Here is a 20,895-nt window from a genome sequence, read left to right as displayed (position 1 = left end):
ACATTTGCCATAGAATTTACCTTTACCATTACTCCAACATTTGTGAGATGTATGACCTATCTTGCCACAATGATTACAAGTGGGTCTTTGATTCCTTTGGGTACCTTGTTCAGAGGATTTACCTTCTTCCTTGTATCCAAGACCAGCTTTACCCTTTTGCTTATAAAAATTCTGCTCATTTTGCTGATTCAATTGACTCATGTCTGCTTGAGATTTCATCATCCTTTCGTTGACTTGCTTTTCAATTTTTAGATCATTTTCCAAGCTTTCATTTATTTGTCTTTCAGTTCTTAAGTCATTCTGTAGACTTTCATTTTTCTGCTCTGAGAATCCTGATTTCTTCATTTGCATTGGATAGTTGATCTGCTAGATCTTCATGTTCAAGGGATTGATTTTGAGTTTCATGACTTCTATCTTCCAATTCTTCTTGTGCTTTGTTTCTTTGTTCCAAAACTTCACATAGCCTGATTGAATGTATTTCTTGATCTCTTTTAAGCTTTCTTACCTCTTCTTGCAGTGATCCATTCTTTTCTAGAATTTCTTTGATTTCTTTGTCAGCTTCTTCTGTATTACTTGATGGTAACAAATCTTCAATCCTTTCTTCAACATAAAAATGGTCATTTATTTGTCTTGCAAGTTACTTTCTTCTTTTTAGGGATTGAGAAAGATGTTCCTTTGCTTCTTTGAGTTGAACCATGGCCATCTCCAAATCTAGCTTCTCATTCTCAATAGTTTTGTCAAGTCTGAATATCTCCATTATCCTTGATCTATGCTCAAGCTGTCAAGCTCTATCCTGAGAACCACAAAGCTCTGATATCAATTGTTGGAAATATTTAGGATTAAAAAAGTTACTAAGAGGGGAGGGATGAATCAGTAAGCTTTAAAATTTAAACCAATTCAGCATAATAACCAATTCACCATTCATTCATCTACTTTACTGTATGCATGAAAAAGATTAACACACTGATTTGGTGACCCAGAAACCTTTCAAATTGAAAGTAAAACTGGGGTGGGGATGATGCCCACGAAACTTCAATACTGCAGTATAAAGTTGGCCAGTTAAGGCTTACAGTGATCACTTCTGGTGATCTACCCTGTTAGGAGCAAGTAGCACTGCTAGATCCACCTTGTTAGAGGATTTACAAACATACAATGAAGTATGCACTCTGTTAGGAGATTTACAAAAGACTGTTAAGTCTACCTTGTTAAAGGATTTACAAAACTGATTCACCTATTAGGATGAAGCAGTGGATCTGCTTGCAACTGGTTTTCTGATTAGATCTTATGTACTGATCACTTGATGTGATGGATATACCTTTGCTTCTCCTTGATAACCTTGTTGAATACTCTGCTGTTGATTCTCTTTTAATTCGCTCTTACTTTACTGTTACTTCTCTTCATCATATCTATATATATTTCTTGCAAATGGCATAATACATTACCTATATACCATTCCAATATTTACAGCAACAAGGTTAGCCAAATAAAAGTGGACAAAACATTACTGAGTTGGCCAGATAGTAGAAAAATTAGGTTCCTCAAACTCACTTGGTGACCTTCTGACACTCGACATCCACTACATTACATGGAATCATCATGTACTTGGTAGAGGTAGGGGCTTGGTCCATACTAATCACTCTGAGTAGCTTGGGACTTGGTAACCACTGGTGACTCGTTAAACATTGTGTCATTTGGTAGAAACTAATTCCTTCGATTTAGTTGGTAAGTACTATATACTTCCTTTACCTTTCTATCTTGGTAATTACTGAAGCCTTCATTTACCTTCCTAACTCGGTAAATACTAAATCCTTCGTTTACCTTCCTGACTTGGTAAACACTAAATCCTTCATTTACCTTTCTGACTCGATAAACATTAAAAACCTTCATTTACCTTTCTGACTCGGTAAACACTAAATCCTTTGTTTACCTTTCTGACTCGGTAAACACTAAAACCTTTGTTTACCTTCCTAATTCGGTAAATACTATTGAACATACTTGGTAGCCAACAAATGCTCGGTATTAACTATAAACTGAGTGATGAATGCGGTAAGCATTTAGAATCAAATAAGTGTTGTAACTAATGACAAATGTATCATTTTTCCAACAAAATGATGATTAGATTTCACACATGTTTGAATTTAATTAAGGACATTGAGCATTTTGTAAATGATGCAACAAACATGTGGAAGAACATCTATCATCTGCAAAAGCCCAGTGATGACCCTGTTGAAATCAAGGATGATGATAGTAGTGACAGTGATGATTTTGATAGCACTCCATCCATCATAGTTACTCTAGGAGAGTTGCATGCACTAATGAAAGAAAAAGAGGAAGAAGACAAGGAGGAAGAAGCACATGAGGAAGGAAAAGATGAAGAGGATCCAGTTAAAATTGTAGTAGAAGTGATTGCATCCCTTCCTCACTCTCCACCAAAGACTGTTACATCCACTATGGAGACAGCTTCTGTAAGCAAGATTGTGAGCATAATTGCCACATCAATTGCTTAATCTTCACCAACCACCTCCCAGCTCCAAGTATCTAAAATAGATGTGCCAAGCACTTCATCTACCAAGCTATCTATCACTTCTTCAGCTACTGAGCTAGCCTCCTCAGTTCCTTCACCATCAGTGAGTGTACCAATAAGTTCCATAATTTTGTCTCCATCAATTCTAGTAAGTTCTATAGTTTTTCTTTTCATTAGCATCATCTATATCCACTTCCACTCCAATCAGCTTAAATTCTACTATGGGTACTTTACCAAGTATGATACCATTTTTGGGAAGTGTTTTTGATCCGGTTAATACTTCTATTGGCATTTAATCCTCAAGTCCTATCCTAGTTTTCACTGCTAGCCCTTCTATCTCCACTATTGTGTCTATTCCTAAGGTCAACCCAGTCATCACAGAAGTCAAACAAAAGCATCCATTAAAACTTTTGATCATTGGAAAAGAAATTGTAGAAGATATTGACTTAGACACAGAGATAGTGATTCCAAAAATTGATTATGACAATGCTACCATTGAAGAGATGAGGTTAGCCAGTCAACTCATAGAGATGAAAGCTACACATAAAAAATTAAGATCATAAAGGGATAAGGAATATAAAATAATTGAAAATTCCAAGAATATAATTATAGATGCCATAGGTGTTGAAGTAGATTCTACTCAACACATCTTGATTCAGTTGGAAGAGGCTGTACAAAAATTTAATGAGGATTCTTCTGGACAAGAGAAACTTATTGAGAAAGTTGAAAAGAAATTTGATAATAAGGTGCTAGAGCATATTGCTCAAAATATAGCAATAAAGCAAGTTGAATTGTCAACATTTTTGGGAAATTTTGAATTTTCTTTTAATAATGCAGCATTAGTTTTTGCTAAACTTTGTGATGTTTCTAGTTTAACCAAAGACATAAAGGAAAAGTTAAATAATATTGACATTGATATGCAATCAAGTGCATCCAAGTTGAAGGTGGACTCCTCCTCCACAACCTCCCATCACACCAAGATCAGATATTTGGTAGATGTACACACGTAACTATTGAGAGAGGAAGCTAGGATCTAGTCTACACTCATAGACATCCAGAACATGATCCTTCCTATCATGGACACAATGCAAAAACATCTTGTTCATTGTAAAACATTGGTCCAAGATTAGAACTTCTCAGTGGCTGATCACTTGATCCAATTATCAGCAAAAGTTCAAATTTCTCTCTCCACCTGTCAAATTCTACAATAGACTTGGGATAGTACTTTTGCAACCATCCTTAAGGTACCTCAAGAATTTATATCTCACTTTGGTGTAGCCATATAAATTGTATATATGTAGTCCTTTGGCATTATTGTCAAAAAGGGGGAGAGATTTAGAGTTTCAGCATAATAAATGAGGAGAGTTATCACTATAAGTGATAGGGGGAGTTAGCACTCATTAGAATTAGCATGTATACATAAGTATCATTGTATATAAATTATAAGTCATCAAGAAGGTATATAGAAATGTATATGCAGTAGTTTTACAAAGATTAATTTTGAAAAACCAAAATTCATTGAGTCAGGTAATGTACGTATGTTTTGGCTTATAAGTGTTTCTTCACTAATGCCAAAGGGGGAGATTGTTGGCATTAAGTTATTATTTCCATTAGTGACAATACTTATCCATATCAGTATAGCTACTGAGCTTAGCACTTAGTTTCCTACACTCATTGAGCTTCACAATTTACACCGAGCATCTACAGTGTATACCAAGCATTCAGTGGTTACCTTATAGGTTCATCAGTTAAGTAGTTCATACCAAGCTTCGCAGTTCACACCGAGCATTCCAATGTTCACCAAGCTTCACAATATTTATTGAGTGATGGAAGTGCAATATTTACTAAGTAATGAAAGTGTAGTGTTTACCGAGTGAAAGCAAGGTAGAAAAAGGATTTAATTTTTATCGAGTGATACTATATCTACCAAGTCTCCAATGGTTACCAAGTTTAGAACTATGTCAAGTGATTAGTATGGACCAAGCCTTCACTTCTACCAAGTGCATGATGATGCCAAGTAATACAGTGGATGCTAAGTATCAGAAGGTCATCAAGTCAGTTCAGTGAACCCGAGTTTTATACTATTTGGCCAACTCAGTAATGTTTTTTTCACTTGTGTTTTAGCCGACCTTGCAATTGTAATTATTGGAATGATTCAATGTAATGTATTATATCATTTACAAAAAAATGGATGAGAGTACTAAGAGAGGCATGTAATGTTTTGAAGTGTAAATATGAATCAGCAGAAGAGCAGAATATTCAACAAGGTCTAAAAGGAGTAGTAAAGATTCATTAGTCACAAGAGGTGATCTATACTTCAAGGATCTAATCAAAAAATCAAGTTTTCAAGTAGATCCACTATTTCATCCTAACAGGTGAATCAGTTTTGTAAATCCTTTAACAGGGTAGACTTAACAATCTTTGTATAAATCTCCTAACAGAGTGCATACTTTAGTGTATGTTTGTAAATCCTCTAACAATGTGGACCTAGCAGTCCTTTTTCTCCTAATAGGAAAGATCACCAGAAGTGGTCAATGTAAGCCTTAATAGGCCAACTTCATACTACAATAATGAAGTTCTGTGGGTATCATCCCCACCCTAGTTTTACTTTCTATTTGAAAGGTTTTTGGGTCACCAAATCACTGTGTACATGTGTTATAAATTTTTGTTCTCTCATATATGTAGTAGATTAAATGAATGAATTGAGAATAGTATATATATGGATAAAGTGCTGAATTGTTTTAGAAGTTTTGATGTTACTGATTCACCCCTCCCCTGTTAGTAACATATCATATCTTGAATATTTCCAACAAGGCCATGAAATATAGAGAAGGTTTTCCACCTCATGAGGGTAGACCAATATCTCCAAATATCCTATGAAGTGGTGGAAGATGGTATAGAGAAATGAGAAAGAGGCCAAGGAATTGGTCCATCCATATTCTTGATTGATAGGGCACCCTTAGGTTAGATAGTAGGAAAGGTGGATATGAACCTAGGGTATATAAAGGATGATATTAGGTATTCAATTGTTCTCCTTAGTAGAGCTATGGGCCTTCTTGTAGTAGGACACATAGAGACATGGATGGTAGACTTCATTGAGATCATCAGGATTGCCAAGATGCCTATTGATTGGGCCACCATCCTAAGTAACAATTAGGATGAACAATTGATCTTAGTCAATATTGACCCACAATTATACATGACATCTTATATGGTGTATTTATTGGTAGCCAAAACCATAGATTACCTAGGGTTGTATAGGAAGGGAAGCATGAAAGACACAAATTCTTGGCCCTATTTGGTATATCCAGAATTGGTGAAGAAGAAGCTCCCATTGAAAAGTTTATAATATAAGATAGTGAATGATGGTTTTATATTTTCCATCATCAGATTCATCGAAGGAAATTATGACAAACATATGTCAATAGAGGTAGTGAAAAGAATAATAAAAGTAGGAGCCTACTACATCCAATTCAAGACCTTTACCTATCTTTGGGTAGCTAGTACTCTCCTATTCCCTAAGAAGATCCCAAGGTATACTTTAGACTAGCTTGTACTATCAAAGATAGCTTTCCAACTCACTTTTGCATATGATAGAGTGATAAAACAACACAATAAGACATGGCTTTGGCCAATTGCAATTGGAGCATTTGAGGTAAAGAAGAAACAAGACATTCCTACCTTCAACATAGAGTGGTATCACTATCCCTTGGAAGAGTATTAGGCTCCATGCCCCTATTTTGATAATATTGGGATGGTGCAAGATCTAGTGGTAAAGAAGTTTGTACACAAGGAAACCTTGGACGACCATTAGATGAATGCAATATATGACTATGATATCTACATCAGTGACTAGTATAGAATGACTCCACATCTAGTAGAAAAGGTTCTCAATATAGGAATACCCTTAAAGGCCCAAGAAAAGGATACCCTTGAGATAATGGATCCCTTTTATAATAGGGATAAATTCTATGATAGGCCCATTATGAATGATATAATAGGATGTGACAAGAATGATGACATGGATCATTAGGGTAGACATGAAGTAGAAATTATGAGTGAATGGATTAGGAAACCATTCTTGATGGATCTAGTTCCTTAGGCCATAAATCTATAGGCTAAAACAAGGCCTAAGAAAGGATGTAGAAAAAAGTTAAAGTCTAACTTGATGGACTATTTTTTAACATAATTGGATTGAAGTACCCTAAGAGTTTCAATTTGGGATTCATAAACTAGTGAGAGATATAATTAGTATTTTCTCAAGGGATGAAGATAATAAATCAAGTGGTTATGAATGCAAGTTATTACATGCTAATAAATTAGAATAAGAGGATTAAAAAATCTGATATAATGGAGATTAAGCTTGAATCTATTTGCTACAAGAAGTTCGGTTGTGGTAGAAAGTCTATATATAGTCATAATTCTAGATAGTAATGTATGATAGGAAGCTCACTAGGATTAATAATGGGTAGCAATAGAAAGTGTGTGGAAAAAGGTGATAGAAAATATAATGTAAAAGATGATGGTTTTTGGTGAATGGATGATAAAATTTCTATTCAAATAGAGATTTGAATGGTTGAATAATAATCAAATAGGTAAAAGTGGCTGCAAGCTAACAAATTGACAAACAATCATCTCTTTGGGTAATCAAAACATATAGCATGGATTGTACAAGTGTCATAAATTTTTATACACACACCTAATCAATTTTCATTTTTAAATTAATAGATGAAATAATTAACAAAAAACACAAGAAAAATACAAATTATAGTTTCACTAGGGTTTCTAAGAGTGGTTCCTTCCTTCACGTTGCTTGATGAGTAGAAGATTAATGCAAAATTACTTAAACTAATTATGAACTGATCCAAACAGTAATACAAAAGGATGATTTATAACAACATTCCCATTAGTCTTTTCTATGATATCTTTATATGATCATGTACATGCTAATATAGTTTTTAAAATACCAAAAATAATTGAATTATATTATTATGGTTGTAGGCTATTGCTCTAAGTTAAGAAAGTACTATCTTTGTTGCAAGCTACTACTCTTTTAACTACATAATAAACATAACAACATAATATTGTTCTAGTCAAAATTCACTCCAGACCAAAGACTAGAGCCAAAATTTTTGCCAAAAATAGGATAATGAAATAGAGCTATAATATGTACATAGCTGATGCATTCACTCCCAAGCTCCTATAACCTCTCAAACATCCATGCTTAGGTCTTGTAGAAAATATATCCAAATTGTTTTCAAATTCTAAACATTGGTGGACTCTTTAGTTATCACTTCCTATCTTAAATATTATCAATATTCTTTAAATCTCTACTAATTAGTGGCATAAATGGGAGTGGGACGACACAAAGTTGGGTGAAAATATGCATACAAAATATATAAAAAGATACACAAATGTATACCCATCAAAGGAAAAAGAACCAAGGTCATAATACTAATCCACCCTACTAAATCACCAATAAGGCTAGAAATGGTACATTAGCATGAGCAAAAGGTCAATTATTTTGAGACTCATAAAGGAAATGATAAGAGGAAAATGGAATCCCATAGGGAAAGAAAGGAATTGGTTGAGGTCCAAGAAATAGAAGCCCAACTAGAGCTAGAGCAACCACAAGAGCAATAATCAGAGCAACAAGAGGTAGTACCTTTGGAAGAACAAGGGATCCCACTACCTAGAACACTAGAGGAAAAAGCCTCCCCATCAGTACCTAAGAGAGACCAAATAGAAACAATGGTGGAAGGCATCAAAGGGAGAAAATTAATGAAGAAGAGCACTCCCTTGCCATAGGTTCTAAAAACCATTCTTGAAGAAGAGGATAAGGAAGAAGGGGAACAAATTGAATTTGTCACCTTGAATAAAAGAACTCACTCAACTAAGGTGGCAAAGGAGGAAAGAAGAAATAGCTCAACTCAAACACCTTCATCTGCCCCTAAGGAGCCTATCTAGGTTGAAACTTTAGAAGATTAATAACATAAGTGGATAGTTGAGATGGAGAGTGAAGGAGCCAACATTTTTGACCTTTGATATTTTTATTTCATGTTGATAGGCACCGAGATTGTAGGAGAAAAGATAAGGGATACTCCAAAAAATGAGCTGGTAAGAGAGTATTAAAATTATTTTCCTCCTATACCTCAAGGACCTCTATACATTCTTCCACTACCAACACATCACATGGAAGCAATAGATAAAGGGTCACTACCTTCATGTCCTACAATAACATAGGTAGAAATAAAAAGTCATTATATAGAGGAAGAATAATAACACCACTATCATGTCAATGAAGTATCTGACGAAGGGAAAATAGAAAAAGAAACTCAATAAGATCTCCCACATATAGAGATCGGATCCTTATCCCAAAAAACCACATCAACTCCCTCTGAAGAACTCCCTCAACATGAGAAGACTCCAAAGAGGATTAATAAGGGAAAGGAACCTTCTTCAAAACTAACTTCTTAAGCTAAACACATGTCACCAATGGGGACTACACCATCGTGGTTGAAGAAGGAGGTCATATTTCAACAAAAGAAGTAGATGGAACTAAAAAAGGAAGAGGGAATGAAAGAGTTGATAAAAGTGATAAAGAGGCTTAAGTCACATCAAGGTGATGCTAGAATACTTGCCTTTATCATGAAGAATCAAGATCAAGATATTGTAGCACATATCACTATCGCTACTCCTCATGCCAACATCAAAGAACTCACTACAAAGGATTACCAAATGAATGAGGTGATATTGGGAAAGATCATGATGGATAAGACAAAAGTATTGATTAGTACATACCTTAATATGAGTTAGAGATATTAATGTTGTGACAAAAAAATGAGCTATTAAGAGGCTATGTGAATGAAGTGGTGGGACCAATTGACTTGGATAATCCTAAGATTGCTCTTGGAGTTGCACTTGGAAGGAAGATGACATGGCCATATATGGATTCATTTTGAAATGTACGTCAACAATGGCATCATAATTTTGAAAAGGGGGGAGTGCAAATAATATAGAATAATTTGAACTTGTTGCACAAGATCAAGTCTAATGCCAACAAGTTGGTTTCCCTTATAAACCAAGATTTTGGGCTAATGGATGAAGTGTGTGCATGGGCTAATGATTTGTAAGCTCTCACATCTATAATGGGTTAAAGTTACTAGATGTTGATGGAGATATATTCAATAGAGGAGCTTAATAAACTAGATGATATGATAGAGAATATATCCTTGGGGAATAAGGTTATTGAGGGATTGCCTGAAAGTATCTAGAAAATAAAGAATAAACCTCAAGAGAACTTTTTAGAAGTAGAAAAGTACTATAATACCCATAGCCTTGAGGTTTTAAAGATGAGTTAAAGATGAATCTTTCCTTGGTGCAATCAATAGTTCAACAATTCAAAGAAAGATTTGAAACTACTTCATCAGAAGATGATGTACGACAAGCTTTCAAACTTGAAGAAGCATTGTTGGAACAGGACACCAAGCTTAAGGATTTTTTAGAAACTAGGATAGAATTAAGTAACTACTAGCAAGTAGTTAAGAATAAGTATGACACAAAAGACTTACTACAAGATAGTGAAGTTGTGGAGATAATAAAGAAGTTCAAAATAAAATATCTAGACATCATTTTGGTATAAAGGGCAAGAAAACCTAGATGTTGGAAATTATGTTTTTACACTTAGAAGTTTTCTTGGATTTTTGGAACATGTCACCAAGGTGTGTAGGTGAACTTTTCCTAAAAGTGCACCAATAGTTTTGAAAAAGGAGTGGTGCATAGATAGTTCACTGCCATTTTATATTTTAGAGCATTCCATGCATCAAAAATATATTTTTATGGCAATCCAACTTTGAGAGACACCTAGAGAATGTCAAGCTTCCACTTTTAGAGCTCTCAATAACTCTTAGATCATCTCATAGCTTCTATTTTCTTATCTCATACCAGATCCTTTTGATAATTTAATTCATAGATGTGTTGTTACTTTGGCATATGTCCTTTAAAATTTTCCCTTTTAGCTATTTTCTTAAAGTTTCTTGTTACCCTATCTTTTCTATTTTATTTTCAAACACTTGGTTAAAATATGAATACATATAGTTGCATTGATAAGTTTCATTCATCATAAAATAGAAAATACAAAAATATATCTCTTTGTGGTTAGATTTCAGCAATAGGTGTGCAGATTGGTTGGTACCAGAAAAGGTCTTCTCATGAACATACATATTTATCTTCAATTGAGTTATCTAGTAGGTTGAAAGATAGCCATCTAAAAGATTGGAGTTAGTCATTGATAAGATTTTCAAGATAGAGATTTGAAAGGATCTCTATTGTTTAGCATCGTGCAAAATGATAGCTCAATAGATGTGGTGCTAGAAGGAGCATATGAAGCCATTTTACACAAAACCCCAAGTTTTTATTTTCAAAAATTATGTAGTTTTTGGACTTTTTGAAAATTTCCAAGTGTGTCACTATCAAAAGGTGCATAGGTGCATGGGTGTGCAGGTGTTCTTTTTGCAAAGGTGGGCTTCTCATAGGTGTACTTTTGAGTGGTTTACTTTTCCAAAATCAAAACAAATTGGAAGATCCTAATCTACCATCTCCATATAAGTGAGCTTTAAGGTCTTCACATGGTGGACACAAGTTCCTAGAACTTAGTAACTTTTGCAAGCCTCACTTTGATATTGCAATACTAAGAATTCTGCCTCTTCCATTCTAAATTTCAACATCTCCCTTAGTTCTACCTCCAAACTTAACTCCACCTATCATTCCACCTAATACGCCACTAATGGCCTCCTTTAAAAATGTAATAGATTCACCAAACAATTTGCAAGATCCACTTAATGACCTTCCCAAGAACCTTGAGAAATTTTTCCCAAGGTTCATCTATGAAGAAACACAAACATCTAAGGATCACATCAATATTTTCTAAGAAATATGCAATGAAAAGTAGATTCAACAAGAAAATGTGGTCCTTCATTTGTTCCCATATACATTAGCAGAGTTTGTATTCAATTGGTATGTGAATATACTACTAGGATCTAGATAGAATTGGGTATCTTTCAAAAAATTGTTCCTAGATCAATTTAAAATATTCATCAATCTACCTACGATACATCACTAGTTCATATCAATAAATAGGGATCCTGTAGTGACCATTTCAATTTTCAATAGTTTCTTTCACATGATATACTACAAGTTGGAAACACCCTACACTATATCATCCAAAGCTACAATTCAGATTTATCTTAATGCCATGGACAAGCTCACTATTATTTCCCTAAGGAGATTTCCTGCTACAAATATCAATACATTGGACAAAGTATTTGAAGATGTGGTTACCTTTACTAAACATGCCAATCCTAATGGGGGTGATTGATGGTTCCAACTCATGCTAGTACAATAGTCCCAACATATCCTACTAGAGCACAAGTGATGCCTAGTTAATTCATTCCATTGACTCCAATTCTACTATAATGGGCACAAGCCATACCAGATCTAACCATAACCTGCCTAGGATATGAACATCCAAAATATGATTTCTTTGAGAAAAACTAAACACCATTTTTTGAGATAGAGAATAATGTCACAACTAAGTTAGATCAAATAAAGAAGAACATGTATATAACCAATGAGCTAATCCATCTAATTTTGTCACAAGGGAAAAATAATAAGTTCTAGGTAACAAATGTAGACCCTTACCACAACAACTATGCTCAAAATTACAACAACAATTTTAGTGTAAATAACAATGCACAAAATAATTTTAACCCTCTAAATCACAACAATAGTTTCCAAAGACAAAATTGACAATGAAATACCCATCCAAATCATGGAAGTATCCCTTTAGACAACAAAAATAATTCTCAACTTATGGACATCAATAGACTTGACACTAGTCAAAAGATACCCAAAGATGGTGACCCATATTTCAATAGAAATCAAGAAGTAAACCAAAATTCACAATTTAGTTATAATGAGCCCCCTATGTAGTTAAATGCTATATTGTTAGAGTCTTATGACTCTCCATAGAATACTAAAATGGTAGAATAAGTCAATGAGGAATTTATCTTTCCATTCAATCAAGATTCAGACCCTGAACTAGAAGAGATGTTTTCTTTTCATAATAACAATTGAAATACTGATAACTTATGAAATTGAATGAAACCTATGACTAATGGGATTCCTCTTGTATTGCAACCGATGCCTACTAGAGCACCCTATGTTGGACAACAAAATTAGAACCAGGGAAATATACCTACAATACTAAAGAATCTCGCTTGGTCAGCTGAAAAGTATAGTGTAGTTGAAGAATAAAAAAGGATAAAGGCCAATATTTCCATGTTTTATATGATACAAAGTTTCTCTAATAAGAGAGAACTCCAAAAAATTCTTGATCATATAAAAGAAATGCCTACCCTAGGTCCTCAAAAGCTAGTATCACAACAAGTTAACACCTATAAGGCTATGCCTACCATGTATAAAAACAAAGCCAAAGTGCCCCCTTTCTTTCTTAGTCTTAGAATTTTTGGAGGAACCTTCATAATTTCCTTACAGATTCAAAAGCTTCTTGTAATGTAATGCCACTTTCAATAGCTCAAAAGTTGGGAGTCACTCCACAACCCACCAATAAAATAGTGGTTCAACTTGATAAAATAGAAGTAAAGGTTATTGGGGTCTTGAAAGATGTCTATATATTGTAGACACCTAAAAAAATTTAGAAAATAAAGTATTTTTATTTTCTGAAAAATTCCTGATGACATCATCATTTATTTATTAATTAATTATTTAATTAATTTATTTATTTTTATGCCATTAAATCCCTTTATCTTAATTAAAAATATTTAATTAAGGAATCCCTCCCAAAAATGTTCAAACCCTAAGTGGAATATCAAATGGAAGTTCTAGTCCTACATGCATATCTAAAGTCATGAATAATGAAGAAGAGGTAAAAGAATATCTAAATACATCATACAATTACACCTTGTAATATGGTAGGTATTTATCTTCTCCTCCACCAGGGATGATTAAAGTTCTAAGAAGAAGATGTTTTGTAAAAGGTCAAGGCTGGATCTCAATAGTTTTTTGACCTAAACAACAAATTGATAAAATTATTTAGTTGATTGGGGAAATTCAAGATGAACAAAATAAACAAACAATCCATGTATCAAAGGTGAACAATAGTATCCCATCAAGTCTAACTTGTGAAAGCATGAAATAAGTCCCTAAGAAATAGTCTTTCAAGGTACAAGTAAAATAAAAGTTTTGAAGAATTAAAAAAAGTCAAGGAAACCGAAAGAAAAACCAATATGTACACTGAGGTTTGATAGCTCTAAATTAGGAGTTGGCATAGGTATTGAAATAATTAATCCCAAAGGTAGGTATTTTTATGTTGCACATCATTTGCAATTTAGGTGTACTAATAATGTTGCAAAATATGAAGCCTTGATCCACAAATTTCTCTTTTCACTAGAGAAGGACATCAAAGCTCTCATTATTGAAGGAGACTCTCAGTTGGTGATTAGATAGGTTAAATTGATCTACTCTTGCAATGATAGAAGACAACTTTCTTACCAAAAAATATCTTAGGAATTGATGGAATATTTTGAAGCCCTAAACATAAGGTCTATTCCAAGAAGGAGGAATATGGTAGTCAATGCCCTTGCAATTTTAGTTAGTGAATTATAACCTATTGAAAGCAGAAGCTCAAAATGTTTTTAGTAAAACTAGTGGTTGCCTTGTGTATTCTAGATAACATTACTAACTTTCAGGTCTTCCAAGATGATCAACATATTCTTGAGTTCATTATGTGAAATGGTTTGTTCAAAAGGCAAGAGATTGACAATATAACTGATGACAAACCTAAGTACGATGAACTAGAAGATGAAGATGGAATCATAAATTTGAAAAATAATATTATTCCTAAGGGGATGGTAGAATTGAAACATATCTTTGATCAAAATGAATCAATACATTGTAAGAGAACTATTGAAGAGTGTGGTTCATATAATTTAGGCATGGAAGATGCCCCTACATTGGTGAGAATTGGAAAGGCATGTAATCCTCAAGAATGATAAAGTATGCTCTAGTTACTCACAGAATACAAAGATGTCATTACATGGAGTTATGAAGAATTCAAGATGTATGATCCCAATATTATCACTTATGATATTCCTTTGAAGTTTGATGCTAAGACTTTTCATTAAAAAAAAGGCCAATAAACCTTATTATTGAGCCATTAATAATGAAAGAGGTCCAAAATTTTCTTGATGGAAAGATTATTTTCCAATTTGACACTCTACATTAGTTTCTAACTTGGTGCTTGTACAGAAAAAGATTGAAAAGATTCTACATTAGTTTCTAACTTGGTGCTTGTACAGAAAAAGATTGAAAAGATTTTCCTTTTCCTAGACTTTTAAAATTTGAACCAAGCATCCTAGAAAGATAACTACCCTTTTCCCTCACTTGATGAAGTATTGCAGATTGTAAATGGGTCTAAACTGATGTCTTTTCTAGACTAATATTTAGGATATAACCAAGTGATGGTAGATGAGGAAGATTGATTAAATATTACATTCAAAAAAAAATGGGGAACATTCACATATAGAAGAATTCCCTTTGGATTAATCAAGACAAGAGTTACATTTCAAAGAGAAATGGATGAAGCATTCAAGATGTTGATTAATAAATGCATAGTTATCTATATGGTGACCTAACCATATTTTAAAATGATTAGAGTACTCATGTTGCTGATTTGAAAAAAGTTTTTAACCAACGTCAAAGATCAAACATATCTCTTAACCCTAAGAAATTTTCATTCGGGGTTACCAAAGGAGAGATTTTGTGTCACATTATTTTTGAAGTTGGGATATCCATTGATCTTGAAAGGATAGTAGTAATTCTAAAGTTGTCACCTCCCATAGTCATAAATAACTTAAATATTTATTTGCAAAGATTAATTTTATATGAAAGTTCATTAGTGGGTTTGCTAAGATAGTCTATCCCCTTAATGACTTACTTAAAAAGGGAAAAAATACTAAATGGGTTCTAGAAATCAAGAAATATTTTGAAGATATCAAAGTGGCTATATCCATGGCTCCAGTACTTGTAAATCCTAATTATACGTTGCCTTTCAAGATCTATTCCTTTTCTTCAGAACATTAATGTGTAGAGATTATCACACAAAAGAAACATAAAGAATATGAGAGACCTATCACATTCATGAGTTGTCCACTAAATAATTTTGAATTGAATTATTCCAATATTGGTAAGAATTCATTCCCCCTAATAAAGGCAATCAAGAAATTTTTCCATTACATGCTTAGGAATTAAAATCCATGCTATTGTGTTAGATCTTGTAGTCAAATCATTACTGATGCAAAATGAATTAGGTGAAAGGAGAGGAAAATAGGTGGCTATACTAAAAGAATTTGATTTTTAAATTAAAATAATGAAGCTAGTAAGAGGATAGGGACTGAAAAAGATGATAGATGATAATGGGATTATAAATGACAATGAAGAACATATCATAGTGTCTCAAATAGACATTGGTGAAGGAATAATAATAGATGTGTGGTGTCAAGATATTGTGTATTACCTCTTGTAGAATCAATACCCTCAATGCATGAATAGTTCCCAATGTAGAGGATTTAAGATGAAATGTGAATCATACATGCTTCAAGATAGGAAAATTTGCAAGAAGAACTATGAGGAGATTTATTTGAAATGTTTGGGATGTGAAGAAGTAAGAGAAGTGATGGAACAATATCATGACAAGTACAACACTAGACATGGATCAGTAGAGGCTATGACCCATCATATTTTGAGATTAGGTTACATTTGGCCTAAAATCTTTAAGGATACATTTGAACATGTATGCTCTTGCCACATTTGTCAAAAAAGTTCCAATAGAGAAAGGAACCCAACTATTGCCACTACAAACAATGTTTGAGGTACGCCGCTTTTCCAAGTGGGGGTTGGACTTTATTGGTCTAACAAACCCACCATCATCAATGGAACATATATTCATCCTAACAACTATAGATTATTACACATATTATACTAAAGCTGAAGCTTTTCAAAACTATACAACTAAAGTGGTTACTATTTTCTTAAAGAGCACATTGTGACTAGTTTTGGAATGTCATTTTTCCTGGTGTGTGATAAGGGGTTATCTTTTGTGTTGATTTTTATTACTAAATAGGTATTAGATAATCAAGTTATAAACAAGGTTTTATCCAATTACTATTCCAAAATGAATGGTGTGGCTAAGTCTACCAATAAAAATTTGATTAAAATGATAAAATGCTTGCTCACGAAGAATCCAAAAGATTAACACACTTAGTTGAAATATGTGTTATGGGTAGATAGAATTAGGATAAAAAATTCTTTGGAAACATCCCCATATCTATGTGTCTGTACAAAGGAACCAATATTCCCACTTAATATTAAGATCCCAGTGTTGAAATTCATGAGATGGTATGCTGAGGATGCTAATAGGAGTCTTGATTAGATTGATGAATCTCTTGGAATTGGATGAGAATGTGACAAAATATTTATAACGCATGTTTAAACATCAAGTTTTCATAATATTTTGGTTTAACAAGCGAGCCATGGTCAAATCTTTCAAAATCTTAGACCTTGTTCTTCTATGGGATAGGAAAATAGAAAAACCAAGTAGTTGTACCAAGTTTCAATGATTGTGGGTTCTCACTTATTTGATTACAAAGATTCTAGGAGAAAGTACTTTTAGGCTAAGTCTTTACAAGGGGAACTAGTTCCATTACGAGTCAATGATCAATTTTTGAAATATTATTTTGAAGCCTAACAAAAAATAAAAACATGTGTGTTTACTTTTTGCAAGTGTGTATACTTTCTCTATGTGTGTTTACTTTCTACAAGTGTTTTTACTTTTAGTCATCTATTTTCTTTTAAAATTTGGGTCTTTGTTTTCTCATTGGTCTAGAGATTAGGTGCAACCAAGATTCTTTATGATGTGTAATAAACACCACTCCTTTTGGTTTCAACTTTAGGGAAAAGGTATTTCTTTGTCAAAGCATTTATGTAATTTTGTTGGTTATGTGCAGGATCATGGTCAACCAAACTATGCTCTTAAGTGGCAATAAAAAATCAAAAAATCATGGTTATGTTAACTTGACATGAAATTTTCTACTTGTTATAAACTTTATATCAAAAATTTAAGAGAAAAGAATCTCTAGGAAGTTGAATTTAGTTTCTAAACTACTAGGCTTTATCTTTAAAAAAAAAAAATTTCAAAATTTTGAATTTTAATGCAATAGTACAAAATTTTTACTCATGCCTGGATGTGACACATATTTTTGTGTATTTTTATTCTAAATAAATAATAAATTATTAATTTTATACTTTAGTAATTTTGGGAAAAAAAAAAAAACTCTTGTGTTTGACCAACTTAACTAATTCAAAAATCTCAAAATTTAATGTTATTTTTTCCCTTATAGTAGAAGAAGCATAAAATGTGATGCTTCTTTTGCATTTCAAAAAGATGTGTCATTTGAAAGTTATAGTTGTTTTTCAAGGATTGTGTCAATCATCACTTTATACATAACTCCATTAGAAAATAAGTAATAATTTCTTATTCAACTCATAATTTGACAAACCTTACATTTATGGAAACATAAGAACATTCTTAAGAAACCCATTTCATTTCAACAAAATTTTGTTGAAAAAGGTCGTTAGCTACATGTTTGAAGTAAAAAATATATAAGAATAGGCCAAAAACACATTTTTGTGATGTTTTTAAAGTTGACCATATAGGGTTGGTATCAAAAGATATAGTAGGCCTTATAAAGGTATTAATTGTTTTCATTTAGTATTAGGATGGATGGGAAAAAATTGGAATAGATTTTGAAATGCTTTGAGGCATTTGAGAACTACAAATTTTTTAGATTGCCACTTTTTGGCACACCATGATCTTGCACATACCCTATTTCTTGTACAAGTTGGAACATAGGTGTTACTTGTAGTTGTAGAGGACTTCTAGTCTTTAAATCAACATCGTTGATTGATAGCTCTCAACATTTGTAAATTTAAGAATTGATTATCTAGGTAATTTATGAATCTAGGTTGACAATAGCAAGGGATAATTCAAAACTTATCAGTTTAGATATAGGGTCTCTTCAAAGAACTGCTAAGATCACTATTTGGCATGAGAGTTTTACCAAAAGTTAATTAAAAGAGGAATGCAAGAGCTATCAAACTAAGTATCAATCTGGAAAGGAAAAAAATTACTTGGCCATATAGTCTAGACATGGTTAGGGTAGAAAAGAAAGAAAGGAAAATCATAAAGATATTAAATTTAAAGATTCCATATGACTGCAAAAGTAATCAAATATAGGGGTAATGCACTCCAAAATGACTATCTTGTTCTTCACAAAAAATGAAAATTCTTCAAGGAAGACTATACTTCAAAACATGAGCTCCATGAAAAAAGTTAAAGAAGATTACCAAAAAAAATAAAAAAGAAGGAATTGGTAACTCATAAAGTGCCCCGAGAATAGATTATCTCATCTACTCAGATAGTGAAAGATAAACTAGTTTATAAGGATCCCCAATGTCTGGACTGATGGAGGCAATGATTTTCTCCAAGTTTCTAGATACCCATGATAAGATCACACCTTGAGATGAAAAAGGAAATTAGAACACTAAGAACAGACCGAGCTTGAAGATTCAAGATTTTAATGTTTTGACTTCCAAAGGACTTGAAAGATACTTGAAAGATTTGGAATCTAGTTATCACCTTACACATGATAGAATAATTCTTGTTGATGAAGAAATGATTTTCTTATTTCTCTCCTTTTGTTGGGGTCACAAAATAGGGGCCCCTATTTTTAAAATCCTCTATGAGGCACCTAGTCTAACACATTGGTCATTTAGGACCCTCCTCTAGGTCTAGGTAGATTCCTATTCTTTGATTAGGCACTAGTGAATAGGTTAGAAGGCTAAAAACATTACTTTAAGGGGGAATTTTTTCTTGCAAGTACTAAAAGTGAACTTGCATACCTTTGAGAGGTATGCACTCGCACACCCTTTATAGGTGGACTCTTTCACACACTCCTAAGGTTTGCACTTGCACTAAGGTCTATAAATAGAGCCTAACCTCCCCTCTATTCCTTATTCTCTTCCAAATCTAACTCTAAATGCACACCTCTATGCCCTTCAGAGCTCTATAGGTCCACTAGTTTGCACATGCACTTTTTAACCCTCTAGAGATAATCACCCTCTTGGAGGTGCACACATATGCACTAAAGGAAAACTAAACTCCCTCTTGAGCTAGTCTACATCTCTACATGTGTGCAATTGCGTACATTTACACCTTGTGCAAGTGCACAACTGTACACATGTGCACCTTAGGTGGGTATAAAATTGCACACATTATGCTCAAATACAAAAAGAAAATGTGCACTAGTACACCCTTCACATTTGCGTAGGTGTACTAGGTGCGTTAGTGCACAAAACAAGATTTTGAGGACTTTTTGGTCAATTTTTCTTAGTTTCAATTGGCTTTTTCTTATCTTTTTCTCAGTCTTGGTACTAGTTGAGTCTTGTTATAGTTTTCTGACATTAGATTACAAATGTTTTCATATTTTGTGTAGATATAATAGTATAATCATTGTCCTCCATGGTAGAGAAAATGAAAACTAAACTAATAGCATTCAAATACCAAGGATCTCCAAAGAAACCAAGATTCTAGGACAAACATATAGAGATATGGGATAGGGAACTAGGACACATTGACTGGAATACTTTCTTAACACTATGCAAAAAATCCAAGGAAAGACTAGTGATGGTATGAACATTAATTTGGATAGGGTTAGTGAACATGGCTTCACACCCTACATCAATTCAATCCTCTAAATTAGTAATGACATAGACTCACCATTACATGTCAAATGAAAAGGCCATGAAGAGTGTTAGAGGAGAGATAGTCCTTGACCTTAGGCCATGAAATGTAGAGAAGGTTTTTCACCTCCCAAGGGTAGATCAATACCTCCAAATATCCTATGAAGAGGATGATAGATGGTATAGAGAAAATGACAAAGAGGCTAATAAATTAGTACAATCCATATTCTTGGTTGAGAGGACACCCTTGGGCTAGTGAGTAGGAAAGGTGGACATAACCTAGGGGTACATGAAGGATGATATTGGGTATTCATATTCCACTTAGTAGAGCTATGTGCCTTCTCATAGTAGGAAACCTAAAGACATGGATGGTACACTTCATTGAGACCATTAGGAATACCAAGATGCCTATTGATTGGGCCAACATCCTAAGTGACAATTTGGATGAGCAACAAAACTTGGTTAAAACTAACCCACACTTCTACATGACATCT

The sequence above is a fragment of the Cupressus sempervirens genome, chromosome 6, assembly GCF_028749045.1.
Source record: "Cupressus sempervirens isolate cs-2001-9-10 chromosome 6, ASM2874904v1, whole genome shotgun sequence".
NCBI classification, from domain to species: Eukaryota; Viridiplantae; Streptophyta; class Pinopsida; order Cupressales; family Cupressaceae; genus Cupressus; species Cupressus sempervirens.
This window is presented reverse-complemented; position numbering follows the sequence as displayed.